Genomic DNA, 12,407 nt, shown 5'->3' with positions numbered 1-12,407 from the left:
TCCCCCTGGGCAGCAGTCTCCAGGTTCTGTATTCAAGGTTTCACTTCACTTCCATTTTATTCTTCACCACCGAAGAGCCGGAAGGTACTAGAGACGCCCTTTGGGGCTTAATTGATTTGAACTGGCAAGCTTGACCAGTCTCCGGTGGGTCCTTAAAATTGGTGCAGTGGGAACCAGGACCAATGATGTAAGGAGTAACTTTGCTCTCTCAGATTGACAGCTAAATACCAGAACAAACTCACTCTTAGGGAGCAGAAGGCCTCTTTTCAAAGTAATGGCTTTTAGAGACGCCAACAAGCACAACAGAATCCATCAATTTATACGTACACCTAGAACACAGCAGATCAGAAGAACATCAGTCCTGAACTCTGAAGTTGTAGGAATAAACGTGCTGAATTCAACTCAGCTGTTTGGTCACTTGATGACACAAGACTATTTCCTACAGAAATAGAAACTAGTCTAGTCTACACTATTAAGTGCAGTTCTTGCAAAAACCAGAATAAAAAAACACGTAAAAAGGTCTTTCTGACTTTAATGGCAGAGTGAACAAAGCCTTGTCATACTTAGTGATTACAGCATTGGTTTTCTATGCAGACTTACATTTTTCTACTTTATTAGTCTTGCATCTAATCTGACAGAGAAAATGCTGTTAGACAAGAACTGGAAAGGCAACAGCCCTCAATATGCAGCATTAATCTGCAACTGAAGACAGAAATGGAACACTGACATCTAGTGTCCATTTAATTAATTATCAAGGACCAATAAAATAAATTAATAATAATAATTGTAATCATGGCAATAATAAAAACCATCACAATAATAATCAGAATTATGATAATATCTTACTCTATCATAAATAAGCTCAAAGAAATATTGACAGTGACTGAAACCTTGGTAGTTTTCTGGGCCATTGTTGCATTTCAACTAGATTTAATGGACTTAGAAAATGACCAGAACCCAAATTGACCGCAAAAAAATTTCTTGTTATGGAGCAAGTACTTTCTTGTTTACCAGGAACATTTAGAGGAAATACTGTGGAGAGATCACTAAGTGTTTAAATTTTTACATAGTACTGGACTTTGTAATGACTCTATATACGGCCTAAATTGTTTCTGTAATAGAATGACATATCTTATCTTAATGGGTATACTTTTGCAAGATGAGTCGCTCTCCCACATTCCTTCGTACTGCCTTTATCTTTCATCCCTGCCTCCTTCATTCCTTTTTTTCTACCTCCTTCATCACTCATTTTTATGTTTGTTATTTATACCCTTCATAAAATGAAGTTAATAAAATGAAGGATATAATCCCTACTTCATTCATCCCTTCTTTCTTCATCAATCATCCCACAGCCCTACCCCATTTATTGCTCAGCTCTGCCTCCTTTATCACTGAGGTATTTTTCCTCATTCTTATCCCCTTTATTCCTTTTACCTTCATCCTATATCCTTACCTCCTTTACTCCTTATCCTTATTTTTCTCATCCCTCTTCATCTCAAAGTTCCCTAGAAAACTCAACAATCTTTACCAATTCACCAAGCATAGCATTGTAAAACTTTGCAGTTTTCTTTTTCTTAGCAAAATATTCTTGTTTTTCATCTGTCCATGTGTAAAACAAAACAAGAAGTATTTTTTTTCTAATTTCTTCTATAACGTAAATGATTAAAGTGTATTAAATTTACATTTACTAAAGAACACTTAGCCATGGGGGTGATCCCAGATGCTATCCTGAGTGAAATAAAAACATTCAGTGATCATGATGCTGAATGAACATTAAAGCAGGTTTAAAAGAGACATATTGAGGTCAACTTAAAGGTGTGAATAACATTTCATTGTAATCCCTTAAAGAGTTAATGAGACTTTCTTTCAAACTACAAATGCCAACCTCACCGTGGCATTTGAAGAAAGGTCAGAAGAAAGTCGAGGTTATTAGGAGTCTGCTGCTGCACAGCATAGATTTGTTCAACACACATCATGGGACGAAATCAGCTCCAACCAAAACCTCTTCACACATTTTTTGTAAAATGCTGGAGAAACAGTTTCAACCACTGAAAGGCGGAATATACGGCATTTTTCTTTCAACACCTAAGAAGGTGTTTGGATATTTTAATTAACAACCAGTTTATGCGGTTTTGATTTCGAAAAATGTGCCTGGGAATTTTAAAATCGGGAGATATTTACAATACATGTCTAATTTTATTCAGGGATTTCCGTCAAATTCACCAGTTCTTTGGAGAATGCCCATCTGTAGGTGAGGGAACCTGAAAGGAGCAAAACACCTTTCTTTTCCTGTGTGTGTACAGTGTTCTGAAAAACACTGATCCCTTTACAGATACCATTTTTTTGCATTAAATGCACACAATTAGAGAATAAACATGAAATCTAACATTTTCAATCTTCCTTCAAAAATGTAAACCAATTACTTGCGAGATCACATGAAACTGTTGTTGTTACGACAGATAAGAGTTGATTAATTTTTGTGTTTTATGCAATTGAGCAAAATTAGCTCAGGCCCTGTGTGTACTCCGCATATTAGAAGCATAAATAAATTCAAACAACAATTTGTTCCTCAAGGGAATATAACTTATAAAAAAATTAGATACATCTTTAAAAATAAATTGTTCTTATTTGAGTTCCTACATATGAAGAAGATGATTGATTTGAGTTTATGCTTGAAAGAAAGTTTTCTTGAGAACATCTATAATTAACACAATCTGAATTAATATGCCTGCCCTGTTTCTGGAACCCAGAGAGCACATTCCGTTGTGATAATATTTACAAGCCTTAAAGTTGCACCTTGGGCAACCAAACATCTTGTTAGACAGAGCTGCAATAAATGAGTTTGTTGTGAAGAGGGATTTGCTGGGATTACTTTCAACTCGGCACCAGGAGGGGAAAATTATCATGCAAATGTAATTTGGGTGAGAGGGACGATGATGGGTAATGTGTTTAATGTTGCTGAGGGGAACAGAGCTTCTTAGTCTCTGGGGAGGAGGCAGAAGTATGAGTCTCACCAAAATAGCCTTTTTAATAAAATGACAACGTAAACAAAAATTCCAAAAGTTTTTATAATGGTGAAAAAAAATCTGTAAAACTTTTTTTGCCCATGCTTTATGTAAAGCAGCACAATAATGTGAAGAATAGCAAGCGCTCAAGTTACAGTAACAAAACTACACCTTTTACTGATTCCAGTTTTATACATCAGAACCTGATATGAAAATATAATCTGTTCCATGTTGTAGTTATAAACTTTGATGATGCCAAAAGGAAAAAGCTGTTCATTAAAAAAATCTTGTAAACTTTTGTTGCTTCTAAGAGGGAAAGAATCAGTAGTCGCTGATAAAATACACCTGTCTGATTACCAAAAAATGTGACCACCTCTAAAAAAAATCAGTTTGCCGATCTTGAGCATGTTGGTGAAGTCAGCCATGATCTAAGCTAAGCACTTACCACTGCTCATTAATCTGGTAAGGATTTAAGTCTGTTTAAAACCCATTACTCCAGCCTTCCCAGGAGTGACTTTCCTAGCAAAAAGGTCAGACTGTGCAAAGTCTCCATCTTAGTCTCTACAGGCCACAGTTAAATGTCAAAGTTCATAACCGTACACTTAGAAAATTAATGAGTAACATTGGCTGGGAAGAGTTGCTAGGAGAAAAGCTCTTTTTGCTGCAAAGGATATTGGCGCACTATCTGGTATCTTTGCAAGGCTGCATCTGAATCAATCACAAGAGTTCAAGAACAGAAATACACAACATCACAATTCACATTTACACCAATCTGATATATCTACACCTCACACCACCTGCCAAGTGTGATGACAGAGGGGTGATGAAATGATTTTCTCTAAGAGCCGTAGGACCTGAGCACCTTACTGTTACTGTGTTGACCTCATTGTGGGATGACCTGGCCAAAGTCCCTGAAGCATAGACATATGTTGCCCTGTGTAAAGTGACCTACAATTAATCACAAATTAAAAACTCAGAAGTCATCTTGGGGCAAATAAACATAAGTGAACTTAAAGCAACCAAAATTAGTCTCAAGGGAACTCGGCTATGTTGACCTGGTTGACATTGAAAAGAAAATGGCATAAAATTTCTCTTAAATTATAATTTTACATGGCAAGGAAATTTACTTTATACAACAAGAAAGAAATCTATTATATTCTAACAAATCACCACAGGGAGAAAACCAGACATAGCAGTAGAGGCAATTGTGACTGTAAAAGAAAAAGCAAGCGGTAGAATGACTCTAAATTATCTGAAATTATTTCTAGAACATGAGGTCCCATTATTCTGTCATTTCAGAATATCAGTGAAAATGGTGTATAGGGTTACATTTGAAATATGAAATGTGTTTCTGATCTGTATTACTGTTTTATATGAGGATACTACATGCACATAGCTGTGCAATCTGATTTGTGAATGAAAAACCGATAATGGGAAAATCCAGCCTGATTTACATCATTAAAAATGGACAGAGCGCAGTCAAGTAATTTTTACCATACAGTTGTATCCTCATCCAGAGATTTTTTTTGGTTTCAAGATGTGCTCAAGATGACATTGTTTTTGCTGTAATGCTTTCAGTAGGTTTCAGAATATGCACCATTCAGTAAAAGATCAGAAGTTCAGAAAATGCAGGTTTTAAATAGCCCATAAAACAGGGATATTTTCATCTTTACGTAGCCTGACATCACCTTTACTCTCTTACCATCCTGTTTAACTTTTCTGTCTCGCTCCTTATTTTTCTTATCTATTTTGAGCTGTTGTTCTTTATCACATCAAACTTTCTCTTCACTGTGTGATCCTGTGACATGTAAACAAACCATACGTGGCAGGCCCAGTTTTATTTTAACTTTATTTTTCATCTCTTTTAGCTTTTTGACAAGGCGTCTGAAGTCGGTGCAGCAGAAACTCAGCATGGATCCTCTCATTGTCCTTGTTGACAGCTCCAACCAGGATCTTTAACATCTCTTTCACCGTAGGGGGTTTATTCTCTTCTTTCTTTTCCAAACTGTTGCAAGCAGAGCTAAGCCTTAGATGGGAGAAGAGATATCTGTGTATGTTTATAGGCGTATATGTATGACTGAAGAGATAAGATAAGATAAGATAAATCTTTATTGTCATTGTCACAAGGACAACGAAATTCAAAAGGTGCCATCAGGTGCACGTATATGAAGAAGCAGCTTCCGTAGCATCTTCTGTCCCAGTGGGAACATTGGCATAGGGTGCAGCTCTATGGATGCTGTCCCATTGATGTTTCTGGATGCATGAAAGGAAACAGGGACATGGACTGGATTATCATGAGTCTCATCACACTTTTGACAGGTTCTGGGAGTCTCATTGCTGGTATGAGTCAACAAACTTGTGTTCCTATGGTTTTTGTAGCATCTTTTTTTTTCCCGGTTTCTTTCTAAATTTGGTAACAAGAAGAAACATCTCTTTGATGCACTCTATGAACACAGAACTCACACTGAGCGAAAAGCTTCTTAATGCTTCTCAGTGTTTTGTTGAATTTTAAACATTTGTTGTGCTCTATATATGACAACAAACTCCTGTTTTCACAAAAGATGTTCACAAAGCTGCAGGCTTCCATAGAAGCCTTTTCTTCCAAAGAAAACATTAAAGTCTGGTTAAAAACTCCCACATTGTTTTTAGTGAATGTTATGGTCTGAAACCTTATGGAAAATAACCTCGTGTATGAACCAAAAGATGCCACACTCAGTGAAACATGGTGGTGGTAGCATCATGTTCTGGGTTTTTGTTGAGGTGGAGGAAATTGTGAACAGTCAATACCAGGAAGTTTTACCTCAAACCTTCAGGCCACAGTCAACCAAGCTTCTGACAAGATTGTTTGAATGCCGAAAATGGAACAAAATGTGTTTCCACATAGTTTGAAACCCAATTTGTTTGTGCTTCAGTACTACATTGAATGCATAAAGCTTATAAAGGATTTGTCTTGGAGTAATTTCTTTCACAAGAAAACCTGGAGATGTGAGCACACTATGAAGATCCACTGTATCTGCAATACAGATAAATCAGTGGCAGATAAAGCGGCTTCTTTGCAAGTAAATATATTTTTCAAAACCTATTTTAGTTTGATAGGAAGTAGGAAGTGGAAAAATTACAAATTGAGTAAAGAAATAAAAACTGCTCACTTAATCTTCCTGTGACACTTTAACTCCGGCTGTCATTACGGTCAAGTTATTTTTGAATTTCCTTCAGCAATTTTTAATCCCGGCAGTAGGAGGCAGTGGCGTGCTGAGAACCCCTGTTTACATTAAATACTGAAATTTACCAGTCACCCTTACCAGGAAAAACAGATGGCAAAAGGAGGTGCATATTATGTCAGCACCCACAAGTTAATTGCTTTATAATAGCTATTTAAGCTTCGCTTAAGCTCCCCTGCTGGTAGTGAGAAAATCCACTCCAGGCTGATTACAGATAAAAAAAGGATAAAAGGACGTTTTTATTCCTACTTTTCACATTGATTTATTTGTGCAATCTCTACTGAACCTTTACAGAAATGCATTTGACACTTTCTCATATTCAAGTAAAGCCCTTCTAATGTCACAATCATGTTCACATCTCTTTATCATCATGCATAGATTAGGTTTTAGCTCTGTTTCAAAACATAAACAGCAGAGTGTAATGTAACATGCATAAATTTATTACGCTCAGACAACGGAACATGGCTCTAACAAGAGTCATCGATGAATTAGATTATGCAACAAGCAAACAAACAAGCTACTTTTTATGATCAAATCATCCATATAGGGCTTAATACTGCTCATGATTCCTGAAGAACTGGAGTGTATTTTATTACTCTGAGATAGATTTGGAGCACCATTTGTAATATGAAAAATATATGAAAACCAATTTTAGAAAGGCATGAAGAGTTATTGCCTTGTTGCATTTCATAAAAAAGGACCGAGGATCAAGCCAAGGCAAATGAAATGTTTTTGGTTAAACAGAAAGGTCTCTCAATAAGGCTAACACAGATACAAAAACATAATATCTGCAGGAAGCAACAGATATGAGATTGCTTCAACCCAAATGCCAAAGCATACATGCTTTATTACTGATAAGATAATTTTGATTCATCAGTTGTTAGACTGCAATCATCTTAATCTGACACTGATCTGAGAAATCCCTTTCACTGCTTTGAAAATTGTCTTATAAAAGAAACAACAGATAATAACAATAATCAAGACTAATTAGCAATCATGTAGCTATTGTGTTTTTTTCTTTATAGTAAAATACATACATTAGAGCATAATTTTAATTTTAACTCAAATAAAGAAAAGCACTGATTAATAATGACCCTTCTTTTTCTTTTTTTCTGTTTTCCTTTGACAATAAGAAAGAAATGCTAGCACTTTGGCTGCTTATCAGTTTTGTATGCGCTTTGACAGGCTATCTTCTACAATTTTCTTAATATATAATTCACAGGTAGCAGCAGAGTGAATCGGGTTCAAAAGCCTACAGTTCAAGCACAGCAGACACGTGTATTCATTAAAAACGACAAAGTCTTTCTTAGGGGGCAGGAATTTTCTGTTAAAGCACTTTCAGTGCGTTGTGGGGTCTTCATTTCCTTCTATTGAGAAAAAGTTTTTTTCTTTGTTTGAACTATGGCTGACTTCTTTTTCCTTCTAGGGAAACAGAAGTCTGAGTTTCTGGGCAAACTACAGACGAGTATCTAAAATTAGATAAGACAAAGCATTCTCAAGGGTTTACAGACGTTTATAATGTATTATGAATGTAGGATATAAAGAGAAATCTCAAGTTGTGCTTAGAGGAAAAAAGTGGTTCTCTCTGTTGGTCAGTACCGGGGGAAGGGTCCTCAAAAAGTGGAGCAAGCTCTCCATCTGAAATCTTCAGGGATTCTGCACCTGGCTGAAGGACTTCACCACATATGAGGACGAAGAATTGAATTGAGAACGATCTGATGCACATCCTGGACACATCCTGTGATATTTGAGGTTAATAATTGACTTGACCTTCGGAAAGTCAGCTGATGCCATGAACCATGTGTCCATCTCCTGCTCCATCCTAATATAAACACTCAACCTCCTGTGTTTATGGACGGGGCTGATCTGCAGAGAGCAAATTGAGAACCATGGCTACAGAACTTTTTGAATTTCTATAAATTGCTGTAAGGGATAAATGAAGAAAAGAACAATTAGAGCACATTATGTTCCTGTACTTGAATGTAGGGATTCTATTTTTCAGTTTCTGTCAGTTTCTTTAGGAAATAATTGCAAAATCCCTGTTGTCCTGTGCTTTATCATCCTTCATTGAAGACCTTTGCCTTCTGCAATCTCAGACAAATACGATTAAAACAATAATCCGCACAACTGCTGTGTGAGGATGCTTTTACTCACACAGCAGTTGTGCAGATTACTTTGTGAGCTACCTCTTGGTGAGCTATGCCCTTGTTATGTGGAGGATCTATATTCATTTCTATCTGCATTTTTATTTGTGTACACACTGACATTCTGAATTGTAGATCATATTGTTCTTGTGAAACACCAAGCTCAGAAATGACCCAATTTTCATGTATTGCAACGATTTAATTAAAAGCCTAGATTTCTAAACATCTAAGCATTTTTTATTTCTCAGTTTCAGTTGTTTTTTTTAAATTTATTTTTGCAGTACAAAGCTGGGGTTTAAACCAGATAACCTTCTTACTGTCACTTGTTTAATTAAACGTCTTATACAAGTTTAGAGAAAGTTTTGTGGTCATTTTCAGTTGAAACAATTTATCAGTTTCTGTAATAGTAATTTAACAACTCAGAGAAATCACAGAGATTTGGGGCATTTTTGTCTTCTACTTGGACCTGCACTGTTGGGATTCCATCCTTATTTTTCTCAACCATCAGGTCTAAATATATATATATTTTTAATATTAGCTCGAGTTAGATATTAACCTTCTAATGGATTAGCTCCAGACTATTTTCTATTCATTGGGCAGGAAGTGGGTACACCCCGAACAGGTTGCCAGTTCCCTGAACAGAAAGACAGAGCATGGAGAACATGTGAATCCCATGCAGAAAGACCTCAGGTAGGAATCTGAACTCACAACCTTCTTGCTGCAAGGTAACAGTTTTACCACACGTGTCAAGGTGCTGCCAATGAATTTAAATACCTCTAAAAATTCTTTTTTTTTAATTGTAGGTGGTTGTTTTCTCCACAATATGTTTCCTTCAGTTTTTTTAGAAGTTGTCTAAAATTGTCCCAAATCTTCTCTAACGTCAAAAAATATTTTACATCGAGCTAGACGGGAGATATCCTAGACTTTAAATACTATCAAAATTTCAGAATTAATCCTCAGAAATATATAATCACTTTTCCACCCAACATTTACTATTAACTGTGCCTTCACAAGTCAGTGTAGAGAAAAATTAACCACAGGACAAAAAGTGTAAATCCACAGTGTTTTATGTGTGTTATGGCTCCTCGAGGAGAATGTTGAGGCAAGGAAGCTAATTAGTTTGGTGAGCTTCGATATCTACCAGGGGAAGTTGTTTTGAGCAGCCACAGAAAAGCCTTTGATGGTATAACTCAGCAGTATGAACAAGTTGAAAGTAACTGGAAGCTACAAAGCACCAAACAGGTTGATACCTCACTGTGAGTGCCACATTACAGCATCCTTTCCCCCCCTGCCTACTTTTCTGCTTCTTTGTTTCTGAGTCCTTGATCTTCCTCTCACACAAGTCTCAGCATGGGAAATTGTAAAGTGACTTTGTTTTTCTTTTTTTATTTTACTTCACTCCTGGTTCTAATATTTCAGATAAAAAAACAAGCCATACAGCAAAGCTTTTACTTTCTAACAGATTTAGCTGGTGCCCCAGGTTTTCAGTTCAGCTGCTCCCAGCCCACATTTCTCCTCCTCAGATGTTTTCACTCCACTAACTGCTTCCCTCTCAGTAGGGTCCAGCACTTCTTTATTGGTTCCTTTTTGGTCGGATGAGCCAAGATGAAACACTCAGCTTGAGCACCTGCTGAGTTACGTCTCCAGACAAATAACTCTTTGATCTGCACACAGTTTGCTCTGAGCTGAAAACATACATTGAGGCGATATGTTACACAGGTGAGTTGCTGATATGTCGAGCAGTCATGTCCTTCGAGGCAGATTTTCGTCTCTGTGTCATTAAATAGGCAATACAAGTATTTCAAAACACATCAAACATTATTATGTCATATCATTGTCTGTTTTTCAGAGAACAAGAGCGTCAGTGTTTCTCTGTTTTGGTTATTAAACTTGATGGAATTTTATATAATTGATCAATTTTCAGTTTTTCGCAGGGGTTTTGTGAAGCGATCATGAGAAATAAATGTCTTACTTACATGAAATTACTTTACTGACATCTTTACTTTGATGAAACAGATTTGTTTTCAAGCTGCCTGGTAGACAAATTGGCCCCCAGACATAAGTAGAGCTATGCTGTTAATATGACTCAAGTTTCAAGTATATCGTATGAATGCCTAAAATGTTTTATTTGACAGCTATTTACTTAGATGTCAAAGGTTTTTTTTTTAATATACTGGGTTTAAATTTTTTTTTATATGTATAAATATTTGAGAGATCAGATCATACCTGTAGTAGTATCAAATATGCAAACAAGTAAAACTGTAGTATTGATACTCATGCATATTTATACAAACAATTGTCACATTCATGTGCTCCATTAAAGAGAGTAACTGTAACTATGCCTAAAAAACCTAACATTCAATACAATCTACAGGCAAAATCCTTATCCCAGATTTGAAAAAAATCTGTCAGGATATTTTATTACAGTTCTATTTTGCCAGTAATCATATTCTTTTCGAGCTGACACAGGGGAACACTTACATGTTATTGTTTGGTTAAAAAGAGAAAAAGATAGAAAATAGGGAAGATAGATACCGGGAGCCCTGGCGGCATTACTTCTCTCTAATCTTCTTTGTGCTTCACCTGGTTGGCATATTAATGATAGGGGAATGACCTAGATTTCTTTCCAAGCAGACATTTGTCTTTACAGGTCAAATCCCAATGAATGAGTTGGTTGAGTTTTATTTTAGACTGTTTCTTTCATCAGTGAAGCAGATAAAGTTTGTGAGACCACTAGTCGCTTTGGTTTTGTATTTTTTAGATTTATAATGAATGCAGTTGTGCTCTCAGATATAGACTTGACAAGTCAAACTGATGGTGTCCTTTGATAATTCCTGCTTGAAATCAACTGCAGAAGACTCACAGATATGTAAGAAATAGGCAGAAGCAGCAGAATAAAGCAAAAGCCTGAAAAATGTAACCAAAAAACTCAAGAAGAGTGAAAGCGTTCAGTGAATGCAAAAATCCCACCCAAAGAATATCAGAAATTTGTGCAGAACACAGTTTACAAAATTTAACTGTAGGATAACAGCAGTTTATTACCTAAAATGAGCTAAACAGCTAATACTAAACATAACATTCATAAAGAAAGTATTGATTTGATTGGAAGGCTAGATGGAGGGATTAGGGTTGGGGTTAGGGTTAGATCAGGAACCCTCAGAGTTGTTTTCTGAAGATGGAGCATAATGCAAAAGCTTGAAGGGAGATTTTGTGAAATCTCTAAAAGATGTGAAAAAGCTAAAATAAACAAAAATAGTTGAAGGAAATGACTACATTTTAAATTTTGAAATAGGTTTTTAGTTAAAAGTACTCAGAAGTGGTTAGCTGTGAAAGAGCATAAAGTTTTTGGCAAGATTTTTCAGACAATGCATTCCATTCATTTCAATGGGGCCCACAATGATCACAAAAAGCAGAGTATTTCATAAACCATAGAAAATGTCAATACCAAAAGACATAGGTGTAATGTTCTAAATGAGAAGAATATGGTACAAGTTGAATGGCTGAAATGGCAAAAAAAAAGCATAAGTTGTTCAGTGGCAAAAACGTGTAAGGTGTCATGATATGTGGTAGAGGCGGTGAGGCAGAATGCAGCGGACCCACGTTGAAATGAATGATGGAGGTTTAATAATAAAAATAAGCACAAACAATCCAAAGTCCAGGCAGCACAGCTGAGCGGAAAGGCTAAGGCTCAACACTGGTAGCATAGACATCTAGCAACAGACTAGATAGGACAGCTAAACAGCAAGCCAGATTAAACAGCCTGGTACGACAAGGACCCGACAAAGACACAGAAACACAGGTGGCATTAAATACAAAGAGGGTAATCATGGAACGAGACACACCTGGGAACAATCAAGGGGTAGACAGGACAACACGAGACTCAAAAGACACAGAAAGCCAAAATAAACACACAGAAAAACTCAAATCAACACAGAGAAAACCAAATCCTTACAATGGGACAAAGTGGAGGAATGCCTACAGCATCCACACTAACGATTATTTTAGTCAAATTTAGAAAAATACAGTGAGCTTACTAT

The sequence above is a fragment of the Xiphophorus couchianus genome, chromosome 2 (genome assembly GCF_001444195.1).
Source record: "Xiphophorus couchianus chromosome 2, X_couchianus-1.0, whole genome shotgun sequence".
NCBI lineage: Eukaryota > Metazoa > Chordata > Actinopteri > Cyprinodontiformes > Poeciliidae > Xiphophorus > Xiphophorus couchianus.
Note: the sequence above shows the minus strand (reverse complement) of the source record.